The sequence below is a fragment of the Marmota flaviventris genome, chromosome 6 (assembly GCF_047511675.1).
Source record: "Marmota flaviventris isolate mMarFla1 chromosome 6, mMarFla1.hap1, whole genome shotgun sequence".
NCBI classification, from domain to species: domain Eukaryota; kingdom Metazoa; phylum Chordata; class Mammalia; order Rodentia; family Sciuridae; genus Marmota; species Marmota flaviventris.
The window spans coordinates 111,599,159-111,624,727 of NC_092503.1; the positions used below are offsets into that span (position 1 = coordinate 111,599,159).

A 25,569-nucleotide genomic window follows, 5' to 3' on the forward strand; every position below is an offset into this window, starting at 1 on the left:
ACAAATTCCCCATTCCCAACTTTTTGGCACAGCCAAGGGAAAGGGGTGAGGATAAAGGTACATGGCCAGCCCTGGCACATTTTGCTGAATTTCTCTTCATAAATATGAAACTAACTTGAGTTCCCAAGAGCAATGAACGTGGCTGCTTCTCTATAGTCTTGTCAATACTGGGAATCTTTGAACATATGATTTCGTGCATGTAACGTGAGCATTCTGCAGGATTGATTCCCTGCAGAATGGGCGTGCACATTGAAGTTTTGATGGATATTGTTCCATTTACTAGTTTCCTTCGATTATCAGTATATGAGCTTGCTTGTTTCCTCCATATTCTTGCCAACAATGCATTATGATTTAAAAATCTTACCCAATTTGATAGGTTATTTGAATCTGCATTTTATTGATTTCTCTTGAGGTCAACTATTCTTTTATGTGTTCATGCCATTTGTATTTCTTATTTTGTGGATAGTCTATAACTCATTTTTCTCCTTGCATAGTTATCATTTTCTTATTTATTCTGAAGCTTTCTTTATATATTAAGAATATTAATAAGCATATGGAAAATCATCTTTTCCTTTTTTTTAACATTTAACTTACTCCCTTTTTGTGTTTACACACAAAATCAAGACATTTTAAACAGTAAAATTCATCCATCTTTTGCATTTGTGGCATGCTTCCAGAATTAGCTGAATGAACCATGAGATTCCCAAGTTTCCTTTGCTACTTGACTTGCTGAGCCTGAGGAATGGGCTGTCTGCAGACGTTTCTGTGACTTGAGTTCCAGGATGTGGTTCTCAGTTCCTTCAGAAGACAGTTGACAGTTCTAGGGATTGCTTAGCCATGGTAGGGGTTGGAGGGTGCAAGGGTGGTTCTGGGGACGAGGCAATCAGTCCCCACTGGGATTCCACATATTCATGGGTGTTGCTGCCCAGAGCTTACTATTTTAACTTGTCTCTTTTGTCCCCATTTACCAGATTGACTTCTTGGTGAGGCCTGCTGGGGGAGGAAGCCAACTGGGGGTGGATGCTGGGAAATTGCTCTCAGCAGCTGTGGCTGAGCATAAGCCGGGGACTTCCAGGATCAGGGTGACTTGGAGCCTCATTTTCCCAGCCAGTTGCTTAAGGCCTAAAAAGCATTTTAAAAATCTATGAACAGTGCTGTAGGGGAAAAAAAAAAAAAACTTTCAGGGGCTGGGGTTGTCGCTCAGCGATAGAGCAATCACCTAGCACATGCAAGACCCTGGGTTGGATCCTCAGCACCACATAAAAATAAATAAATAAAATAAAGGTATTATGTCCAACTACAACTAAAAAATAAATATTAAAAAAAAAAAAACTTTCAGCAAAGCAGGTATTACAGATCTATTTGAGATACTCTGATCAAACCTTTGGAACAGCCCCTAAGGACTCTGCCTAAGATGGAGCTGCTATTCAAATGGATAATCCACACTGCCACCTAAAAATTAGGGGTAGAAATTGGGACATAAAAATCATTAGATTGCAATAATCACAAAACTGCCACTTCCTTCTGGCCTTCAGATACATCAAGTTTACGGCCTTGTTTTTCCAAGCCTTTGCTCTTGCCAGGCCTCCTGTCTCCTCTGCTCCCCTGGACCTAGCTGAGCATCGTCTTCTCCTTTGCTTAGGTCTTGGTCCAGTGTTGGATCCTCAGAAAGGTCTTCCCTAGCAGCCCTTCTCTCTTATGTTCTCTTATTCTGTGTTCTTCGTAGCAGTTACAAACTGATTAATAATAGCAGTAGCTTATATTCCAGGGTATTACCTACCCCCCAGGCAGTGCTGTGAAAGCTTGGCATGTGTGGCTATATTTGATCCTCATGTTAACTGTGAAGAGGGTGCGTGGCTCACGCTTGTAATCCCGGTGCCTCAGAAGGCTGAGGCAGGAGGATCTCGAGTTCAAATCTAGCCTCAGCAATTTAGCCAGGCCCTAAAGCAACTCAGCAAGACCCTGTCTTTAAATAAAATACAAAAAAAGTTAAAAGTCTGGGGATGTGACATGCTCAGTGGTTAAGTGCCCCTGAATTCAACCCCTGGTACCAAAAAAAAAAAAAAAAACCTATGAAGAGAAGACTATCCTTATTGCACAAATAGAGAAACCAAATTCAAAGAGAGGTTATTGCCATGGCATGAAACTTAGAGTCATCTATGCAGTAGGTACTTTACTAAGTACCTACTGGGTACTCAGTTCTAGGATATGGAGATACAAAAATGAGTTAAGTCATTTTCTTTGTATTCAGACATCAGAAGACCAGCATCCTAAGAACAGGGTGGGTCAGTGACTCCTCTCCAAGACCCAGAGCTGGTTGCTTTAACTTTCCCAACTGTGAAAGGGCAATGGGGCACCTGTCCAGCTCCTCCCCTGGATTGGTTCTTGTGAGATAGGTTGGTGAAACCACTTTAGGATGTGTACAGTGGTTAGAGATGCAGAATGTCGCTGGACATCCTCATTCTGGGGCCAGGAGACAACAGGCATATTCTTTCTTCCTACCTGGATGAAAGAGACTTAGCTACCACTTACCCCTGTCCTGCTGGTACTATATTTATCAAATTCTGTCCCCCACACCTTACTTGTACAGCACTAAGAGATTCTTAAATGTCTCAATAATTCCAGCTAAAACCTTGAAATCATTTTTTGGTCCATGGATATAAGAGATGCTGTGATTCTGTCACTGGCCAATAGGAATGTTGGATTTAAGACAGCAGCTGCATCTGATTGGAAGTGGTGAGTTTTGTTGTTTGGGGAGGTGACCACTCAAAAATCCCTTATTGACTACTGACACCCTTTAAAGGAAATGACTCTTATTCATTATGAGGCCATCAGCCTGGCTGTTTAATTCCAACAGCTGCTGTTATTTTGGAACCTAAATGTAAGAATTCTGTTTTGCTTTATATCATTTTTTTGCCAAGATGATTAGTTTTAAAAAGCTGTGGTAATAGATGATATGTTGATGCACGGTGAGGAGAAAACCATGGGAACAGACTCAATCCCGTATCATCCTCCAGAGATGCCCTATGCAGAATGGACTGATCAAATCCTAAAAGTAAAGGAAGCCAATGTGTCTGACCCCATCCTCCTAAATAGTACCTTAGTGCTTAGAGGGGGCTTTGGTTCTTGCCCAGAGTCCCCACCCACCTCCCTCTCATTCATAGTTTATTTCCTGTGTCTAATTTGCTGCATGATCCGTTAGTAACCAAACATGCCCTCGCAAGCTGGGGAATATTTGCAGAGTGATAAAGCAATTATGTTATAATCTTCCACTTTCCAAGAAAGACAGGCGTCAGACCAGCTCACTCTGGGAAGCATCCAGGCTTTGGGTCCTATTGATTGATTCTGCTGTTTTAGTCAACACAGTTGCATGCTACCACCCTGGTATAGACCCCTGTGCCCCTCCATCCAGCCTGTGTAGCACTTATTTTTGAGTGCTAATTACAGACCAAACTTTGTGCCAGGATCTTTGCAGATGAGTAAGCCACTATCCTTGCATGCAAAAGATTCATACGTTAATACAGCAGAAGACAAGAGTTCAATGAGGTGTTTGGAGCTCAGTTAGTGGGACCTCTTTGGCCAGGAAAGACTTAATAGAGGAAATGACCTTGTAACTGAGTCTTTCAATCTTGAGTTAGGTGCTTAACTTTGTCCAATCTTCCTCCCTCCCCCTCATCCTTCTGCAGTTATTAAGCACCTACTGAGAGCAGGTCTCCCACTCCATGTCCCTACCTTCTTTCTCTTTGACTTTGGTTGAGCAGTTGCCAAGCACATCTCACCCCTGTGTTTCCCTGTTGCCTCAGATGTGTCACTTGATCAGAATACCTTGACAATATCCTGTTCCAAAAATAAACTCCTGGCTCCTGAGCCTTGCATTTGGATCCCCCCTGTACACTGCACCAGTATGACCAACAACCTGTTTCTCCTTCCTGCTGTCCTCACACAGGTCTCAAGGCTGCCTTCTCCCACCTGTCTGAGTCCTTCAGTCCTTGTCTCCCCTACTCGTGAGACAAGTTTCATCCAGACTTGGAACTTGGGAACATGTGTGACAGCACTTCCCCTGGGGTGCTCATGTCACGCTGTATCTTCATCTCTCTCTGGGGGCCTGTCTGACCTCCCCAGTTGTCAAGTGGGTGGGTTCTTGCTTCCTAAATCTCTTTCTTCTCTTCCAATACAGGATCCAGGGCTGACCTATGGTGGTCACCCCTCTATATTGATTTACCATTGAAAATGGGGGGAAGTTGGACCTTCTTCATCATTTCGTTCTTGTAGTCCCACAATTCTGTGCTGAAATAGAGGAAGTCAGAATTACCACTCTTAAGCAAATGTGTGTTTTTGTCTAATTGATTTTTTTCAGCCTCAGGTAGGTCATGGAGCAGGCTGGATAACAGAGAGTGAAGGTGCGTGCTGGTGATTCTCCATTGTCACCCCCATTGCCAGTTCGGTGCTCTGCCCTGCTATGTCCTGGCAGACTAGCCTCTAGGAATCTCGTGAATGGGCTGGTTTTCTCTGGCTGTGGTTGGGTTTGGCCAATAGGAGGCATCAGTGGGAGATTCAAGACCAGGAGAAGGAGAGGCTGGAGTATCAATCCTCTGCTCCCTCTTTGCTTTATTTGATCTGCGCGGTGGCTGTCTTTTAAAGCTACAGCCCCTTCTCAGTCCTCCAGTAACACTGCTCCCTCTCCTGGCCCTGTAGATGTAGGGGTGGGAGCAGCGTCCTGCTGCTGTTTGTTAGCCTTTGGGTGCTGCACCCTATATTGCTGGTTGCCTCCATCCTCCCCACACCTCCATAACTAGTCCATTCATTCAGTCAATTCCATTTAAACCCCTTCTAGAGTATCTCATAGAGAGTCAGCCTTGCAAGGTTCATTATCTGTCCCCACAGGCAACCCCATGAGTGGATCTGTTTGATTTTCTTGAAAAAGATTGGAGGGAGGGGTCAAAAGAGTTTATGATAAACTCCTCTCTCTTTCCTAATGCAGTTCCCACTCCCTTGAGGCAATCACTTTTAACTGTGAAATTATTTTTTCTGTCATTTACTTCCATATACTGATACATTTTAATTTTACCCCTATTTTAGAAATTATCAGCTGACTTCCTGTTATGATAGATGGCAATTTAGCCCACTTGTACCCCCCACCTCCCCTCCCCACATCCTCACAACAGAATTATGTCAGTATTTATAGCTCCTCAATTTTGTTACCTTTATAAGTGGGATCCTTGCTGTCATATTTCTTGTTCCTTAACAATACCTCCTGAATCCCTGTTCAGTAGGATGACATTACTAGCATCCTTACCTAGCGTGCCTTCCACTTTCCACCTTCTGTCACCCCTGTTTTTACTTTTATATTGGTAAGATTGATAGCATTTACCTGCCATTCAGTCTTTTGTGCTTTCTCTGCAGGTTGATGTCAAATCTGAAGAACCAGCAGATAGGGCTTCTGTTGTTGGGAATGTATAAATGGCATGTTGTACATTGACAGTTTGCCCTTGGACACACTTGTTAGATTTGCTCACTGATTTTTTTTTTAAGGTTTTCAACCAATGCTTTAAACATGGTACATTGCCATGTATGGTCTGAGTTCTCATGTGATAATGGTGCTGGAGGCTGGCTCCAGTTTGCCACAGTCCCTACCATTCACACAGTGTGTCAGCTCTGACCTGCCTGTTTATTTACTTCCTTACCCGATCCTGAAAGCATTTAATGCCTAATGTTAATGTCTTTTGGAGCCAACTCATGTGATATGAATACTTTCTTTTAGAGTTTTTTGTTTTTCCAAGAGTTTCTCATTGCCTTTCTTTCTAGCTTTCCTTCCTTCCCCCTGACCTTCCCAATATCCTTTTTTCTCTCTCTCTTTCTTTCTTTCCCACTTGTTGTTATTGTATCATTATTTTTTCCTCCCCAACTCTCTAACCAGTTAGGTATTTTTATGTGTCACCCCCCCCCCCGCCCCCGAGTCCTCTGTTCTGAAGTTTAACCTGGTTGCTGTTTAGGTCTACCATGGAGCTGTTGTCTGGGGTTCTCTTCTGTCCTGTTACTAGGTTGGTTCTCCTGCTCCCTGGATCTTCAGTCTTGGGTGGGACGGGGGTTAGGGTGGCATTCCATTTCTTTCTAAGAAGAAATTTTTTTTTTTTCTCCCTACCTGGGAGAGTAAATACCTGGCTGCCTCGTGAGCTACCAGATTTCACATGATTCTTCCTATTTCAACCTCTTGTGTGATTCCTGCCCATCATTATTCTGGCATCTCTTGGTCATGAACCCCCATGACCCTTCTGCTAGACGACAGACTTCCCAGATGTCTGAGCCTGTCCCGGCCCAGGCATCCTGTGCTTTCATCATCAGTTTCTAATCTTCCATATTCTCTCTGTTTTCCCCAGAGTTGCCCTAGTCGCTGTCATAAGCAGCCCTCACCTGTACCCTTTGTTGTTTGAAGTTACATTTTTAAAAAATCTTTCACTTTCCTCTCACTGATGTGTCCAGATACAGAGGATATAAATGAATGAAGTTCATTTGTCGCCCTTTTATAGATTGTAACCATGAATTGCTTTCAGCCTCTCTTGAATCTGGCTAAATTTTTAGCCCATTTCAGTCAAGAGCTAACAGGATAAAATGCTTCACCACCTAAAATAGGGGCTTTGAATCCTAAATTTACCTCGTTTAGGATTAATGAGAAGATTCCTATTTATAATATATGTCTAAGAAATCCATCCCTTTTTTTATTAATTGAATTCAGATCTTGTATCGGATAGGGCAATATTAACTTCTATAATTATTTCCAAACTTTCAAGAGTTTAACATGAAAGAAATTTATGTTTGCTCTTCTGGTTATCAAATGTAAGTGTTCCTGGTTGTGATTGGCTTCCTCCACCATGTACTTTTAGAGACCCAGGCGCCTTGCATCTTGTGACCTTGCATCTCCTATGGGGGGCAATATCACTCCCAAAGAGGTAAAAATATTGGAGGCTGAAAAATCTTATATTTTGCTGCATAAAACACAGAATAATGACGTATAAGCAAATAGAGTATATCTGTAGTATTGAAATTTAATGGAGGAAACAATGTCTAAGACGGCTCCTTAGAACAATAATGAAACAAAGATTTAGAAATGCTGCCCCTGCCCCACAAGTCCTCTGCATTCAGATGGAAAGGAAACGGAATACAGGGAAGGCTTCACCTACTCAGTGTCACTTAGCCCAACTGTGACACACATTCCTTGTTGGTAAGAACTAGTCATGGGAGTTCCACCTTGCTGCAAGAGGAGCTGAGGAATGTGGTCCATGACTGGCCAACTGCTTTTAAGTGACACTTCTTGGTTAAACAAGGAGGAGAACAGATTTTGGAGGAGGGTTGACTTCCAAACACAGGAGTAAGCAAACTTTGTCTTACAAAGCTACATACTAAATATTTGGGCTTGCAGACCATATAGTCTTTATCACAATTACTCAACTTTTCAATTCTGCTCTTGGTGTAGCTCAAAGCAGCCATAGACAGTACACAGATGAATGGGCACGGTGATGTTCCGGTAAAGCTTTATTTGTATCAACACATGGCTGGTTGGCTTACAGGCTGTTATGGAGCAACCCCTGAGTATCCCTAGACCTGATGACCATTATGGAACTTTAAGGTTGTACACATTGCCTTTGCTTCTGGAGGCCTAATCCCCATTCCTTCCTTTCCAGTGTCTAACTAGAAATCCAGAGCTTTCTATTACCTGAAACAGGAGGGTTAGACTCTGGTGTTTGAGTAGGAAGAGTGGAAACTGACCCTCCTCCAAGTGTAGCAGTCCCAGGGTGAAGAAGAGGAATAAATTTTGCATGTGACAGTCCAGTGTTAAGCCATCCCCACAGCCACTCAGTGTGGTGGGGAAATGCCCGACATACAGTAGTAAGTACTCAGAAAATATGACGATTCTCGTATTTACGCTGGGGGTTGGCTTGAAAATGCTTGTATTATTTGAAATAAATCCTAGGAGGCAATGGGACTCTGAGTTAGTCATGTTACCATCACTATAAGAAATACTTGAGATGATTAACTTATGAAGAAAAAAGGTTGATTTTGGCTCACAGTTTGAAAGGTGTCAGTCTCTGATCTAATGGCACCATTGTTTTTGGCCTGTAGTGACATCATGGAGGAAGCACATGGCAGAACGTTAAAACCACTCACCTCTTGGCTGGGAACCCAGGTGGAAGGGAGGGACCAGGGTCCCACTATTCCCCATGACTCAATGACCTCTCACTAGGCCCCACCTCTTAAAGCACCTCCCAGTTCTGCCTATCTGGTGGCTGTGCCTTTAATATGTGGGCTTTGGAGGACACTTAAGATCCATGCTATGGCAGAGAGGTACCCCAGTTTTCAGTGGGTTGTTATTCAGTGGTTGAAACCAATATTTACAAAGAGCTTTTAATAATATGGCAAAATGCTTGCACTCTAAGCAGGATACAAAATTGTGTATACACTATGACCTCAACTAGAGTGTGTTTAAAAATGCACACACAAACGAGGACCCAAAGATGCCATCAGAAGTTCTGTAAAGTGCGAGGCAGCCGCTCTTTCCCACTCTCCCTCCAGAGTAGAATTTTTTCTTCGAGTAGAGACCAGGAAAGGATGCAGGCCTGCTTCTGTGCTGAGAATTGTATCTCATTTCTAAATGATGAGGATCTCTTCTAGATTCTCTTTCTAACAAGGTGAGCCCAGCTCTCGGGTGGGTCATGGAGACTATCAGTAGGTGAGGAGGAGGGGCAGCCTTGGGGTGAGCTCCTGTCACTCCTGGGTCATCTCAGCCACTTCCCCAGACCTGTGGACTGACTTGACTTTGGGAATAGCTTGCAATCTGAAGTGTTGTCAGGTTGGCCAGTAGCCAGGTGGTCTGACCTCTTAAGTGCCACCATCCCCAGCAGAGCAGAAACCAACACACTCTGAGGTCACACTGAAACAGCCTCTTACTTCTTAGCACCTCTGGGTTCCTCGTCGGCACCCTCCAGGCATTATGTGGTTAGGTTTGATGGCCTTTTCGTACATCACTCGGACCCAAGTCCCTCCTGTTCAGCCCAGGCTGTGTTTCTCCTGGTGATTTCATTCCTGAGCCCTGAGCTGTCTACACATGGCCTCAACTGTGCCATCCACACTTATCAGAGCTGTGCCCTTAGCCCCCTTCACTGTGACACTTGGACCCAAGGCCTTGTCTTGAGTTTTTCAAGGCATCAGCTGCAAGAAAACGGCCGTTTATGGCATCTGTGTGCTTGAAGATAGCCCCACAGCCCCCTGCACTTGACCTCCTTTGTCTCTGTTCCGGGAGCTCCCTCTTAGCTCTGTGTTAGGTTGGAGTGACTTTATCCCAGCTGAGAGCCCATCCTAACCCCATTCCCTTTTGTCCCAGCACAGGTACCCTGGCCCCGGATAGGATCCCGAGCCGTGAGTCAGGCTCATACTCTGGTGGGCACAAGGCATTAGTAGGTTCTCAGCATGTGCCTCTGGGAGTGCATAAACTTCTTTCCCTTACTCATAAACTCTGTATCCGGGTTTCTCAGCCCTGGCACTATGAACATTGTAGGCCGGATAACCCTATGTTGGGAGGGGCTGCCTTTGCATTTTGAAGTGTGTAGCAGCATCCCTGCCCGCTGGATGCCAATAGCAGTTCCCCAGGTGTGACCCCAAAATGCCTCCTGACACTGCCAGGTGTCTTCCAGGGGCAGAATCACTCCAGATGGAGAACCACTACCTTATACCATGGAGTGCCAGGCTGCCACCCACTGTGCACCTGCCACGCACACAAGCACATCCTATTTTAGTCCCCTTTGCTTGGAGTGTTCACTTCTAGGTCTTCACATGACACTCATTTAAGTCTCAGCTGCGCTGACGCCTCCTGGCCAAAGCCTTTACTAGGCACCCTCTGTGGCCAGCCATCACCTTATTCTATTTCTGCTTCTCTGGTTTAGTCAGTACTTTTTTTTTTTTTTGTACCAGGGATTGAACTCGGGCACTCGACCACTGAGCCACATCCCCAGCCCTATTTCATATTTTATTTAGAGTCAGGGTCTCACTGAGTTGCTTAGCACTTCTCTAAGTTGCTGAGGCTGGCCTCTGACTTGCGATCTTCCCAATCCGCTGGGATGACAGGCGGGCGCCACCAGGATCTTTATTTTAAAAAATTTCTCATCCCTCCTTATTTCTGTTATCACTTTGCTTTTCCTGTCATGGGACTCTCGTTTCAAAACCCCTGGCCTTACCTCCCTGCACTTGAAGACCAGGTCTCCCAGAAAGCAGAGAGCAGGGGAGTTGGCAGCACCACGCCCTTGGAGCCCAAGAAACCCTGAATTTGACCAGGTGTGTCCAAACCCATGGAGCCTCCAAGCTGTGGAGCCCAGCTTTTCTAACATTTTAAACTCCCAAGTTCTTTCAAGGAAGTCCCACCACATATGCCATGGGGGACCTGGCCAGCCCTTCTGGTCTCCCTCCCATGGTCACAACTCCAAAAATTCCACCCTGGGGCTCCACAGAGTCTCCTGTATCTTCAAGGAATTCCCTGTCCCAGGGCAGATAGGCCAAGCAAGAGCCCAACCTGGGCCTATTTCATCCTAGCAGTGGTTACCAGGAACAGGAGAGCAGGGTGGGGGCCAGAAGGGTGCAGGGGAGACCCTCTCTCTGCTTATGTAATTGCGCCAAGGAAGGGGGAGGGGACGGGCTCAGCAGAGTGAGCTCCTGGCTGGTTGTCATGTGAAGGAACCTGATATGAACGACACTTTCCTCCTCTGCTTCCTGCCCTGCTTTTTTGTTCTTTGTATCGTGAATTGTATGAATAGAGGGGCCTCATACTTGGAGTTATTTTTACAAGGTCTCCTCTCTGCTTCAGATGACTCACAGCTGGGGCCTCTCTTCTAGATGTTCCTTGGGAAGCACTGGGGAGAAGCCGAGCCCCGGGCCATCTCGGGGTCAGGAGTGGGTGTCCCGGCCCTCCACCCCTCCTGGTTTTCTTTTGGTCTTGTGGCCTGGTGTCCAGTGGAGGAAGGAAGAAAGGGCTGGAAAGAAGGCCTTGCTGAAGGCAGACCCTGCTCGGTTCCCCCTCTCTGTCCTGCCAGCTCTGCCTCTTTCTCACCATCTTTTTCTGCTTTAGCAGAAACATCAGGCCTGTGGCCAGTCTGGAGATGAGCAGAGGACACAGTCCCTCAGGGTCAACACTGTAAACTATAGGTGACAAGAGGGATTTGCAGAGACTAGTGGCTCTAATCTAAAGGCAAGGAAATGATCTGGGCAGTGGCCTCTGGGCACTGAGAAGAAGAAAACTTAGTGGGACCTGCTTCATATGTGGGACCCCACTGCCCATGTGTTGCTGGAGGGTAGAGCTGCCTCCTACTGAGCCGTCCCCATGGGCTATGGCAAGAGGCTCTTTGTCTGCTCCAGAAGGTGCAGATGTCCACGTGGACCACAAATGGTCACCCACTCACCACAGCTGTCATCTGTTTGACCCACCAAGACCAGTCTGGGGAAGCAGGACTGCTGTTTCCATTTTTCAGGGGAGAATGCCAAGGTCCAGGGAGAAAGGGTGACATGCCCAGTGTCCTGCATATAGGAAGGGGCACTAGTAGGTTATTCCACTGTAAATCTGATGATAACCCTGTGATGCCCTGAAACCTCAGAAACCGCAGAGGCTCTTACAGAACCCTCCCTGGCAATCTTTGAATGGCAGCTGTAGTGCCGTCCTTCTGGGAGAGGCGGTCCTTCTGGGAGAGGCGGCCCTCCTCCTCCTGTCTGCCTCCAGCAGCTGGGACCCATCCATCTGCTGCCCAAGCGTCCTGGAAAGAACGATGCCAGGATGGCCCCCGTACACTGCTCTCCTCCTGGTGCCAGTGGGGGCTGTCGCCCGTTCTTGGAACTCCACACTCACCCCGACTCCCTTCCCTGCGGTCCACATGCTCCTCAACTTCAAACTGAGGCTGATGGGGAAGGTTTCAGGTTGATCATTTGGAATGCAGGATGCGTTTCCCTGTAGAAGTTGCTTGAACATGACACTTGGTCTCCCCATGATGTATTTGAAATAGAATATTAATAGCATTGACCAAGTAGAGAATGAGTATTAATATTAATGATTTGGTTAATTAATTAATAATAAGCCATCACCATCCTTGCCACGAAGTCTGTGGGAGCCTTGTAACTTGTCTCCCCCCCCCCCCATTTTATTGTGCATTATAATTATACATAACAGTGGGATTTCTTATAATATATTCATGTACACAATAAAACAGGATAATTTGATCAACTTCATTCCCCAGTATCTTCCCTCTCCCTCACCTCCCTCTCCCTGATCCCCTTCTTCTATTCTACTGGTCTGCCTTCTTCTTCTTCTTTTTTTTTTTTAATTTGTTCCAATTAGTTATACATGACAATAGAATGCATTAAAATTTTTTTTTTAGTTGTTGATGGACCTTTATTTTATTTATTTGTATGTGGTGCTGAGAATCGAACCCATTGCCTCACGCATGCTAGGTAAGCGTGTTACCACTGAGCCACATCCCCAGCCCTAGAATACATTTTGACACATTTCACATAAATGGAGCACAACTTCTCCTTCCTCTGGCTGAACATGGTGCAGAGTCACACCAGCAGTGTAATCATACATATATATATGTTAATAATATCTGTCTCATTCTACTGTCCTTCTCATCCCCACAGCCCCACCCCTCCCCTCACTGCCCTCTGCACAATCCAGTGTTCCTTCATTCTTCCCTACCCTCCCACCACTATGGATCAGCATCCTCTTATCAGAGAAAACATGCAGCCTTTGATTTTGGGGAATTGGCTTATTTCACTTAGCACGATGTTCTCTGGTTCCATCTATTTACCTGCAAATGCCATGATTTCATTCTCCTTTAAGGCTGAGTAATATTCTGTTGTGTATATATGTACCACATTTTCTTTATCCATTCATCTATTGAAGGGCATCTAGGTTGGTTCCATAGCTTAGCTATTGTCAATTGAACTGCTTTAAACGTCAGTGTGGCTGTATCACAGTAATATGCTGATTTTAAGTCCATTGGGTATGGTCTTGCCTTTAAAACCCTTGCTCTCCTGTCGTTTAAGCTCTATGGCAAGTTCCTCAGACCCTAGCTCTTCTCTGCCCACAGTCCCCCATGGCTCCCTGGCCCTCCCCACCTTGCTGACTTCACCTGTCTGCCCCCTTCTTAAGCTCATTCCTCTGAAGGGCTCAGCATTCTCTGTTTCTCTGCCCAGAGGCCACCTCCTCAGGTGATCTCAGATAGACCCCACCCATCACTCCTCTGTTCCTGCTTTATATTCCTTTATAACCCAGCTGCTGCGTTTGTTTGCCTGTGGGCTGTTGATCCCCTCATTAGAATGCCATCTGCACAAGGACAGGGACCTTTTGTTTACTGCTGTGTTTCCAACACTAGAAGGGCACCCAACATGTAATAGGTGCTCAGTAAATACTTCTCAGTGAATCAGTGGATGATCTGTCTGCATCTGACCTGCAGCAGGTTATGATCTTTATGCAGAAGTTACCACACATTCCACACCCCAATGCCAAAAATGAATTCCGTTCTCTCCTGAGTCCTTGGAATTTGAAAGCATAGGGACTTCATTTTAGTAATGAGCTCGATTACTCTGGAAACCAGGACTTCATACTATGAATTCTTGGCAAAAATAGGCATCCTTTTGCTTAGACAGTAGCTTCTCAGGGTTCTGAGTTTGGCAAAGGTTGGGGCGCTTTGGTCTCATGAATCTCCTGCTACCACTTTCACTAAGGCTGACCACGTTTTCTTGATTTCTCCGAGGCAATGTTACTCAGCCCTCAGCACGACTGACATTTTTGACCTGGTCATTCATTGTCGTGGGGATCCTTCTGTGCCTTTCAGGATGTTGAGCAGCATCCCTGGCTCCTGTCCATTAGATGTCACTCATAGAACCCCCAGCAGTGACAACCGAAATGGCCCAGACATTGCCAAGCACCCCTGGATGAGAACCACTGCTCCACTCTGTACAGGGTGCCCTCCTGTAACAAAGCATGATCCCCCTGCAGTGTCCACAGCGTGTGGCTCAGCTGCCCTCCTCTGGAGAGCTCTGTACCGCTGAGCTTTCTGCCCCCATGAGCACACTCTACTCTGCTACCCACAGTGGCAGCAGCTCAGCCACACGAGGCTATCAGGCATCTTCAAACATACTCTGGTTTGGATGTGATGTGAGGTGTCCCCCCAAAGCTCATGTGTGAAACAACACAAGAAGGTTCAGAGGAGAAATGATTGGATTGTGAGAGTCTTAACCCAATCAGTGACTTAATCCCCTAATGGGGATTAACTGAGTGGTAACTGAAGTGGTGGGTGTGGCTGGAGGAGGGGGGAATTGGGACGTGGCTTTGGGTATAGATTTGTATCTGGCGAGTGGAGTCTCTTTCTCTCTGCTTTCTGATCATGATGTGAGCTGCTTCCCTCCACCATACTCTTCCACCATGATGTTCAGCCTCACCTCAAGCCCCAAGGAATGGAGCCAGCTGTCTATGGACTAAGACCTCTAAAACTGTGAGCCCCTAAATAAACCTTTTCTCCTCTTTTCAATTGTTCTGGTCAGATCTTTTAGTCATAGTGGTGAAAAAGCTAATAGAAGAACTGAGTTTAATTTTAATTAAATAGCCAGTGGTGGTCTCTAGACTAGTGATGGTCACAGTTCAGCACATGGATTATTCCCCTTAGCAGAGTCTGAATCAGCAAATGGGGTGAAGACTGAAAGTTTCCATAAATCCTTGGGGGGGATACTGAGACCACACTTGGAGTAAAATGGTCTTGGTCTCTAAGGAGCATTTTTGTGCATACAAGTTGAGTATCCCTTACTTAAAAAGCTTGGGACCAGAAGTGTTTTGGATTTCAGATGTTTTTTGGAATATTTGCATATACATAATGAGAAATCTTGGGGCTGGGACCCATGTGTAAACACAAAATTCATTTATTTCATATATATTTTATATACAGGGCCTGAAAACAGTTTCATACAATATTTTTAATAATTTTGTGCATGAAACAAAATATTTTGGTATGGAAATTTCCATTTGTGATGTCATTGATAACCCCAAAGTTTGGGATTTTGAGGCATTTCAGATATTCACATTAGAGATGCTTGAACTTTATAATACAGAAATGACATTTCTGGCACCTGGAAGAGCTTGTTAAGGTCAAAATGCATAGTGTCAGACACATATTGGTTTGAATCTGTTAATCAGCTGGGTGCCCTAGGCAGTTGACTTAACCTCTCTGAGCCTCCATCTCCTCAGCTGTAAAACAAAACAGAGTGCATCCTGACCTTGTACTGAGACTTTGAGACAGTGTATTGGAAAGTACCAAGCCTAGTCCCTGACATGCACATCACACTCAGTAAATAGCACCGGTTTTTATTGACTTGTCTGAAGTAAAGACATTTTTTTCCTGCCTTTTGGAGTATGTCTAAGAACCACACATCCCAGAATCAAGAAGGATATTCTTTTGAAAAACAGGTCCTAGTGCCCAGCCCAGGACTGAATCAGTTTCTCATGGTGGGGACCAAGAAGCTTCATTCATTTTTCTAAACTTTGGGTAAAATTTATATAGCATATGATTAACAGTTGGGTATCTTTTTTATTTTAAATTTATTTATTCTAATTTGTTATACATGACAGCAGAATCCATTTCAATTCATAGTACACATGTAGAGCACATTTTTCATGTTTCTGGTTGTACATAGAGTCACACCATTCTTGTCTTCATACATGAATGTCCATCTCATTCCACCATCTTTCCTACCCCCACGCCCCCTCCCTTCCCCACCCTTCCTTTTGCCCTATCTAAAGTTCCTCCCTTCCTCCCATGCTTTCCCCTACCCCCGTTATGGATCAGCATCCTACCCCCATTATGGATCAGCATCCACTTATCAGAGAAAACATTTGGCCTTTGGTTTTGGGGGATTGGCTTATTTCACTTAGCATAATCTTTTCTATCCCCACTCATCTACCTGCATATACCATGATTCTATGCTCTTTTAATGCTAAGTAGTATTCCATTGTGTATATAAACCACAGTTTCTTTATCCTTTATCTATTGAAGGGCATCTAGGTTGGTTCCACAATTTAGCTATCATGAATTGTGCTGCTATAAACATTGATGTGGCTGCGTCACTGTAGTATGCTGATTTTAAGTCCTTTGGGTATAGACCGAGGAGAGGGATAGCTGGGTCAAATGGTGGTTCCATTCCCAGTTTTCCAAGGAATCTCCATACTGCTTTCCATATTGGCTGCACCAATTTGCAGTCCCACCAGCAATGTAGGAGTGTGCCTTTTTCCCACATCCTCACCAACACTTATTGTTGTTTGTCTTCATAATAGCTGCCATTCTGACTGGAGTGAGATGGAATCTTAGAGTAGTTTTGATTTGCATTTCTCTAATTGCTAGAGATGATAAACATTTTTTCATATATTTGTTGATTTGATTGGATATCATTTTTTGAGAAGTGTCTATTCAGGTCCTTGGCCCATTTTCTGGTTGGGTTATTTTTGTTTTGTTTTGTGTTTAGCTTTCTGAGTTCTTTATATATTCTAGAAATTAGTGTTCTATCTGTTATGTATGTGGTAAAAATTTGTTCCCATTCTTCGGCTCTCTCTTCACCTCACTGATTTTTTTTTTTTCCTGAGAAGAAACTTTTCAGTTTGAACCATCCCATTTATTGATTCTCGATTTTATGTCTTGCACTCTAAGAGTCTTGTTAAGGACATCGGGCCTAATCTGACATGATGAAGATTTAGGCCTACTTTTTCCTCTCTTAGGTGTAGAGTCACACCATTCTTGTCTTTATACATGTACTTAGGGTAAAGATGTCCATCTCATTCCACCGTCTTTCCTACCCTAGGTAGATCTACTTTTGAGTTGAGTTTTGTGCATGGTGAGAGATAGAGGCTTAATTTCATTTTGCTGCATATGGTTTTCCAGTTCTCCCAGCACTATTTCTTGAAGAGGTGATCTTTTCTCTAATATATATTTTTGGCGCCTTTGTCTAGTATGACTGTATTTATGTGGGTTTTTCTTAGTGTCCTCTATTCTGTACCATTGGTCCACAAGTCCTGTTTTGGTGCCAGTAAGTACCATGCTGTTGTGTTACTATTGCCCTTTAGTATAGTTTAAGGTCCGGTATTGTGATGCCACCTGCTTCACTCTTCTTGCTAAGGATTGATTTGGATATTCTGGGTCTCTGATTTTTCCAGATGAATTTCATGATTGCTTTTTCTGTTTTTATGAGGAATGTCATTGAGATTTTGATTGGAATTGCATTAAATATGTATAATGCTTTTGGTAGTATGGTCATTTTGACAATATTAATTCTGCTTATCCAAGAACAAGGGAGGTCTTTCCATCTTCCAAGGTCTTCTTTAAATTCTTTCTTTAGCGTTCTATAGTTTTCATTGTAGAGGTCTTTTACCTCTTTCATTAAGTTGATCCCCAAGTATTTTATTTCTTTTTTTTTAAAGGCTATTGTAAATGGGGTGGTCTTCCTAGTTTTTCTTTCAGAGGATTTGTCACTAATGTACAGAAATGCCTTTGACTTATGGATGTTGATTTTATATCCTGCTACTTTGCTGAATTCATTTATTAGTTCTAGAAGTTTTCTGGTAGAATTTTTTTGGAATCTCTAGGTATAGAATCATGTCGTCGGCAAATAGTGATAATTTGAGTTCTTCTTTTCCTATCATATCCCTTTAATTTCTTTCATCTGTCTAATTGTTCTGGCTAGAGTTTCAAGAACTATGTCAAATAGAAGTGGTGAAAGAGGACATCCCTGTCTTGTTCCAGTTTTTAGTGGAATGCTTTCAATTTTTCTCCATTTAGAATGATGTTGGAGTTGGCTATCTTAGAGGACAAAAATGGTGCATTCACAGAGCTTTGCAATGTCATCTCAGCCTAGTTCCAAGGCTTTTTTTTTTTTTGTACCCAGGGCCACTTAACCATTGGGCCATATCCTGAGCCCTTTTTTATATTTTATTTAGAGACAGGGTCTCGCTGAGTTACTGAGGCTAGCTTCAAACCTGCAATCCTCCTGCCTTGGCCTCCTGAGTTGCTGGGATCATACCTGGCCCCAGTGCATTTGCATCTCCTGGAAAGGAACCCCCTGACTGGTTAGCCATCACTCCCCATTCCCTTCCCCAGCCCCTGGCAACTGCTGATCTGCTTTCCCTCCCTGTGGACTTACCTGCTCTGATTATTCCAGATAAAAGGAATCATACAAGAATGTGACCCTTTGTGTGTGACTTCTTCCACTTAACACAGTGTTTTCAAGGTTCATCCGTGTCTTCGTGTATGCCAATATTCAGTTCCTTCTTATTTCCAAAAAACAGTCCGTTGTGTGTGTTAGTGGACATTTGGGTCATTTCCACCTGTTTGGCTATTGTGACTAATAACTGGTAGCAGCATCTGTGAACCAGTTTTCGTTTGAGAACCACCTTCTAGTTCTTGGGAGCATATGCCTGAGAGCAGGATCGCTGGGTCACGTGTGTTTGCCATTTTGAGGCCCCAAAGCGTTTTCTACAGTGGCTGCAACATTTCCATTTGGGGATGGGCAGAGTTTCCAGTTCTTCACAGCGACACCAGCGCTGGTTTCCTTTCTTTGGCTATGGCCAGTCTGGTGGGTGTGAAGGGTGTGAAGGGTTTAAAGTTCCTCTCCATAGACACTAAATGTGGAGCAGTGTGGCTTTGGCGAGAGCTCACCCTTCCTTTTGCTGACTGAGCCTCTTTCTCCCAGTGTCCTGGGACTTGCTCTCACAGGTCTTTTGGACTGGGAACGGGTCAGGGACCTGGAATTATTACTTCTTGTGTGTTCCAGTAGCAGATTTCTTGACACATTGGCTCATCCTCGTTAGTGAGGGTTTCTGGGGAGGAAGGGACAGTGCCCTCTTGGTTTGTCCTCGGAAGGTCTGGTCAGTGCAGATCCCCCCCCACCCTTGAGAAATCTCCTCATGGGAAGTGTCTCTACCTGTCCGCCTGGGGCTGGCCTGGAGGGCCCAGCGTGAACTGACTTTGAACTCTCCCGTTTTGATAAAATTGAATGTGAAATTTGAAGTGTTACTGTGTAGGATAGCCAGATTTATTTTAATTAAAAATTAGAGATTAAGGCTGTATCAGTAGATGTGTCAGGCCAGTCTTGTGGCTCTGAGGGTGGAGGTGACTGGCCAGGGTAAGGGGTTGGGGGAGAGGCCGAACGGGGCACCTGCTGAGAGGAGGAGTATTCCTCGTGAACAATGAGGATCTTGTTTCCCTCTTCCAGAATTTCCTCAAAATTAATCTCTGAGGTGAAAAACAGCATTGAAGTGATACATTGTACGTGCAGGCAATGTTCAGTCCTCCTGAACTCCCTGAGCCACCACAGGCTGCTCTAGGACACAAGCCAAGGCTTCTTCTTAAGTCAGAGGTTCTCAGCCTTGGGCACAGTACGGCCACCTGGCAGGCTCTGAACACCCTGGTGGAACAGGTTTGTGGTGTGACCCAGGCATCTGCCTTTTAAAGCTCCCCAGATGCATCAGGACAGATGCTGTGCTGGGCCAGTGGAGAGTGGTGAAAAATACCTGACATAGTCTGCCCTATTAGAGCTTATGATCCAAATGGGGAGACCAACAGGTTAATCACATAAATAACTAAGGGCACCTGTGATAAGCGCTGGTAACCACTTTGGGGAAGTTGGAGACAACTCACAGATGCTATAACTTGAATTATGGACAGATTTAATGAGAGAGCTAAGAAAGGAACATCCCAGCCAGAGAGGCCAGCATGTGCAAAGGTCCTGCAGTAGGAAAGAGCTTCAGGAATCTCAAGACCTGAAAGATAAGCTGGTTGGAGTAGTGAGCAAGGTGAGAGGCTTGAGGTTAAGAATAGAGCGTGTCTGCCATCCACTGTTGGCCTCTGAGTGATTTAATCTTGACAAACTCTAGGTGTTCGAGAGGCACTGGTATTGATGTGCAAGGCCCAGCCGTCTGTACTCTTGAATGAGCAGATGCAGGAAGGCTGTATCTGCCTATATCTCAGGAAGGCCTAGCTGGGGGCCTTTTTCTCTAGTGCATAAAAATTGTTCTTTTCTCAGTTTCTGTGGAACAGGGTAGGGTATAGGATCAAAAGAAGAGAGATGCTGGGAGTTGTCCTCATATTAAAAAGTTTCTGGGTCTCCCTTGAACATCAGATGTCCATACCAGGCACGAGGCACACAGCTGTAATCGCAGCAGCTTGGGAGGCAGACGCAGGAGGATCCCAAGTTAGAGCCAGTCTCAGCAACTTAGCAAGACCTGTCTCTAAATAAATCAAAAGGTCTGGGGACGTGGCTCAGTGGTTAAGCCACCCTGGGTTCAATCTCTGGTACCCCCCCCAAAAAAAAAAATTAGATGTCCTTCCATCCTCTCCGCAGAGGAGCACTCACTTGACAGGGGATGGTCCCCAAGTGGCTGGCGTCTACTGTTTCTCATTGCCCTGATCACCCTGAGCACTGTTTCATAGGTGCGCTGTAGATCCTGTTTCACAATTTAATATTTTTCTCCTCCTCCTCCTCCTCGTTTTTCTCCCCCCCCCCCACAACCCCTTTTCCTTTTTAAAATCTGTGCCCATTTCTGATTTATTGTGGGTGGCATGGAGGGACTTCGTCACGCTTCATTTGGTCCTGCTTCCCCTTTCAGAAGCCCGTGGTCTGTATCCATGTCCCTCCCTCCACTGGCTGATGGGAAGTGAGCTGTTCTCTTCATTCCTGCAGTCTTGCAGCTCAGGGGAACCCTTCCTCTTTGATTTGAGCTTCTGTGTGCCCGGCTTTTAAATTTATTTATGTATTTGATTGTGGTGTTGGGGATGGAACCCAAGGCCACACCAGGCCAGGACTCGGCTCTGGTCATGAGCCACATCCCCAGCCCCTCTGCTCCTGTTTCTGTATGTTAATTGTTTCCCTCTTCATTCCTCCTTCACTCTGAGGGAGCTTCTGTCACCGTCATGGTGCAGAAGGGAACCTGAAGCTCAGACAGCAGTGTGGAGTAGAGGGAGATTTGGGCCTTGCCTGGTGGCTTGCAGGCTGTGGGCCCTTGGAGTCACACAGCCTTCCAGGCGTTTCCTCAGTGGTCATGTGGGAAGATGAGCAAGATTCCCACAAGGAGGAGTGGCGATGGGGTAGAGAGGAAGGACTTTGAGCTTCAAGACAGTTATATGGCCTTAGGCAAGTCACCTGTAAAATGGTGATCCCCATGGGGATTCTGCAAGATTTTTTAAAAAATACTTTTAGTTGTAGATGGACACAGTACCTTTATTTTATTTATTTATTTTGATGTGGTGCTGAGAACCGAACTCAGTGCCTCACCTGTGCTAGGCAAGCGCTCTACCACTGAGCCACCACCCCAGTCCCCTGAAAGATTGTTTTAACTGTTAGAGGCCCCAACTGAGAAGTCGCAGCACCATGCTTGGCCTTCAGAATAGGTTAGCTGTTCCATCTCCTTCACCATCTGGATTTGGCCCTTTGTCCCTGGGGACCTTAGTCCTGAGTGGGGGAACTGGAGCTGGAACTAGAACCCAGGTGTTCTAGCCCTGAGCTCCTGGGTGGAGCACTGGGAGCCCCCCAGGTGGTATCTGGATTGGCTGGGATCTGTCAGGACAGGGCTGAGGATGCTTGAGGATGGAGACCAAGAAAGGGTGAGTCATCAGGACCCCTGGTCAGAGATGTCTGCCCCTCACCCTTGCCAAGCTGCTCCAGGACTGACGGGGCCATCCTTTGGGTTCCTGATGATTTTCACATGAAAGGAGAGACATGGTTGCCCTGCCCACTAGTGGAGTGGCAATAATGGCTGCTACTTAGCCAGGGAGCCAGCGAGCATGGGAGCACCTCAGTGTGGACCTGTGTCTCTTTAATCCTGGAGACCCCGGGCACTGCCAGCCCCGTTTTCCAGAAGAGGAGCAAGGCCATGGAGCCGGTGAGGGCAGGTCCAGCTCCGAGTCCAGGTCGCTTAGCTCCAAAGCCCATGTTCTCTGCTTGAAATTCTGTGACCTTCTTACGGTATCCTCCATGTGAGGCTGCTCCAGCAATAACTGTATTAATAGGATGCCCAGCCACGTCCCCAAACCCACACTCACTGTCAGTTTTATTTCAGCATTGACTGATTTTACCCCTGGCCAAATAGAATTTAACCAAGTTGCCACTGTTGCAGGAAAGAAAAAAAAATGGGTAAGAATCTTAAAACTTGAAAAAGGAGGGCTAGTTGGCCCCAATTTTGGATGCCTTATGCCAGCCTAGGAAGAAGGAGAAGTTAACAGTTATTTCCCAAGGTAACTTCTTGGGTGCCTTTAAAATAAAAAAAAAAACAAAACACTTTAATGGCTGTGTTGACTACCACAGTGACTAGAGTTTGAAGTAAGATCAGGAACTAATGTGATCTTATTAAGGTCCTTCCTTCACAGGAAAGCTGCCATGCTCCTGCCTGTCACAGGCCCTTTGCACAGGATGCCCGTGGTACACACATCCCCCTTTCTCTGTATCCTTTCCCTCCTGCCCTCCCTTCTTTGATTCATTAATTGATTCTTAGGGCTTAAATTAAAAACTAACTCAGGAAACACACTGACCCTTTTCCATGCCAGTCTCCATTATATGTTAGGGTTATTTTTAATTTCTGATCTGTTAATGTTAACCTCCCCCACTAGACTCTAAGCCCCATGAAGGCAGGGAACACATTGATCTTATGTGATTCTTTTTTTTTTCTTTGTAGCTGTATATGGACAGAAAGTCTTTGTTTTATTTATTTTTATGTGGTGCTAAGGATTGAACCCAGTGCCTCACACTGCTGGGCGAGCACTCTGCCACTGAGCCCCAGCCCCAGCCCTCACGTGACTCTTGAATTCCCAGTGCCTCGTGCTTGCCTAGTACAGTTTAGGTACACAGTTGACTTCAGAGAGGTGAATGGAGCCATTGATTGGATGGATTGAGCTAGTTTTATTTTCTTTGCCTTCACTCTAGCTAATAATCTTTTCTTCTTGTAGGAAAGGGGGGTGGTAATGATCTGTGTATATGTCTCTCTTGAACCTCTTTGAAGAAGAATCCATCTTTAGAAACCTAGAGTCTATCCCTATACCTGACACTGGGTGAATGAGTAATAAAAGTAACTCTTATCCATGAAACCAGTAGCTCCAGGGACTCGGGCTGCTTCTGGGGAGCCTGGCCAGTTATTTTCATACGTTGAGGGCAAGGACGGTGAATTTATTCCTAGAAACTAAGTACATTCCTGCTTCTAACCCTGCTGTAATTTGGTCCCCCAGTGAGGTCTGTGACTCAGTTGCCAGCTACCATATTGACTTATTTGTACATAAACAGTTTTCCCCCATAACCTTCTCTTCCGCCAACATTCAGAGATAATGATATACAATCTTTGTAACATTGCAGACACTGCTTCAAAAACATTCTGTTGCTATAGGAATGTTTGTGATGTGCTTATCGCTAAAATTTCATGAGCAACAAACTCCAAAATTGCAGATGATTTAGTGTTTGAAGCAGGGAGTGAGTGTCTGTGTGTTTACATTTAAAAAAAAAAAAATACAAGCCTTTGAAAAGGGAAGTTTTCTTCTACAGAGTTATCTTCTCCTACAGTTGAAGATAAGAGCAGTGAGCACCTTCTCTTGAAGGTCCAGATGGGTGACAATGACTTGGAGTACCTCAAGCATTCAGGCAGGGGGCATATAAAGGCTTTTTTCTCTGTCACAGACAAAGGATTTCTCAATTAAAAAAAAAAAAAATCATTTGTAGAGCATTAGCTGGAATGAACACCAGCAGCCCTCTTGACATTTTGAAAATGATTTCTTTTCTCAAATGTCCCAAGTCCATTTTAATAGGTGACTCTTTGTTCTCATATGCAGGGAGGTAGCCTAGGGTTGGGAAGTCCAAGGCCAGGGTGGACAGGGCTGCTGGGACAGAGCCTCACTCTTTGTTAGCTGAACCCATCTCCAGACAACCCCGCCACTCCCCCAAAGTCCTTGTGGGTTCTTCTTCCCACAGGGACGCCCCCTGAACTACTTTTCTGTAGTCCAGAGAGGGACTTTGAAATCATTTTTACTTCTGGCCTCCCTCCATGAACCAAGATGCCAGCCACATATCCTAGGAAGGTTGAGCGTGTGTCCGTAGCGGTCCTCATGCTGCTTTCTAAGCCTCGATCCACAAGAGAAGGACAGAAACGGCGAGCAGACACTTAGCCACTTCACTCTGACTTGTCTCAATAGTCTGTTGTATCAAATAATAATTTTTAAAAAGTGGGCTGGCCAGGCGTGGTGGAGTGCACCTGTAATCCCAGTGACTCGGGAGGCTGAGACAGAGGATGACAAGTTTGAGGCCAGCTTCAGCCACTTGGTGAGACACTCAGCAACTTGGTCAAAACAAGACAAAAAAAAGGGGTGGGGATGTAGTTCAGTGGAAAAGCACTTCTGGTTCAATCCCCAGCATCCAAAAAAAGAAAAAAGTGGGCTAGTACTGTTTATGAATATCTTTTTATTTTTTCTATCAGTTCATTTTTATCATATTTCAGAAGCATATTTGTCTATGATGGGTGAGAAATTAAAACAAAATAGACCTTCATTGTGAATAGTTTTGAGAAGCCCCATGCTATGGTGCTTCTAAGCTGCCTCAGTGATCCAATAAAACAAAGAGGATAGTAGTGGATGAATTTTGGGAAATCACAGCACTTACCAGATTATATAGTAGTGAAATGTGTGCACTCTCCCCACTTCTTGGGAGCAAGGACTGCATCTGTCTAATTCATCTTGGTGGCCTGTTCCTCAGTGCCCACCGGGCCTGTTGAAGGTCTTGGGAGAGGTTTGCCCAACACACTTCTGCCCGCTCCCCTTGTCTGAGGGTAAGGGCAGCCTTGGGACTTCCCTGGGCTTCTAGGTGGCATCCTCCATAGGACCATAGAGACAAGCCAAGAGCCAACGACGAGGAAATGATCTTTCCTTCTCCTTTCCCTCAGACCCAGGTCTCCTCTTCCCAGCCCAGCAGCATGAAAGCAGCATGACTGACCGGCCGCAGGAGAAGCCCCCAGAGCCAGGCCCCCAACTCAGCCCTCTGCTGCCAAAGTCAAGGTGAGCTTGCTTTCCTCCTAGGAGGTGGAGGAAGTTTCATTTTAACAAATTCTACCATGCTTTTGTGATCCCTTGTCATAGTGGGGTGTCCCAGAACGAGGGTGGAGTTAGTGCATAGCCTTGGATATGTGCTCTTCTTAGTGATAGAGGGGCCAAGGGGGCGCGGGAAGGCCTTGGAGCTGAGTGTCTGGGTGGAGCTCTTGTTCCTTATTCCACCTTCGGAATCTGGGACTTGGATGGGTCTTTTAGGGAATGTTGGATGAAAGAATCTGTAGAGTAGAACAGAATTAGAGACTGTTCAGTCCACAGTTTGAGACTCCTAGTACATGCCAGACAGACTCCTGTCCCACTAGACAAAAGGGACATTAGATCATGAGCCAGGCCCACTGCAAACCAATGTTGGGCTGTTACTTGTTGGGAAATTCTTCCTAGCATTGGGACAGATGTTGCCTCTCTGGAACTTCTGTCTGCTGATCTC

General features: G+C 45.2%; 1 protein-coding gene across 7 annotated transcripts in view; it reads left to right on the forward strand.

The window, feature by feature from the left end:
* Window positions 1-25,569, forward strand: part of Trerf1 (transcriptional regulating factor 1) — a 211,805-nt gene that overhangs the window by 117,796 nt on the left and 68,440 nt on the right. For all 7 annotated transcript variants that reach the window (XM_071613389.1, XM_071613388.1, XM_071613392.1 and 4 more), the window contains one exon: window positions 24,980-25,091. The gene's annotated coding sequence lies outside the window, so the exon portion shown is untranslated. The remainder of the gene's footprint in view (window positions 1-24,979; window positions 25,092-25,569) is intronic.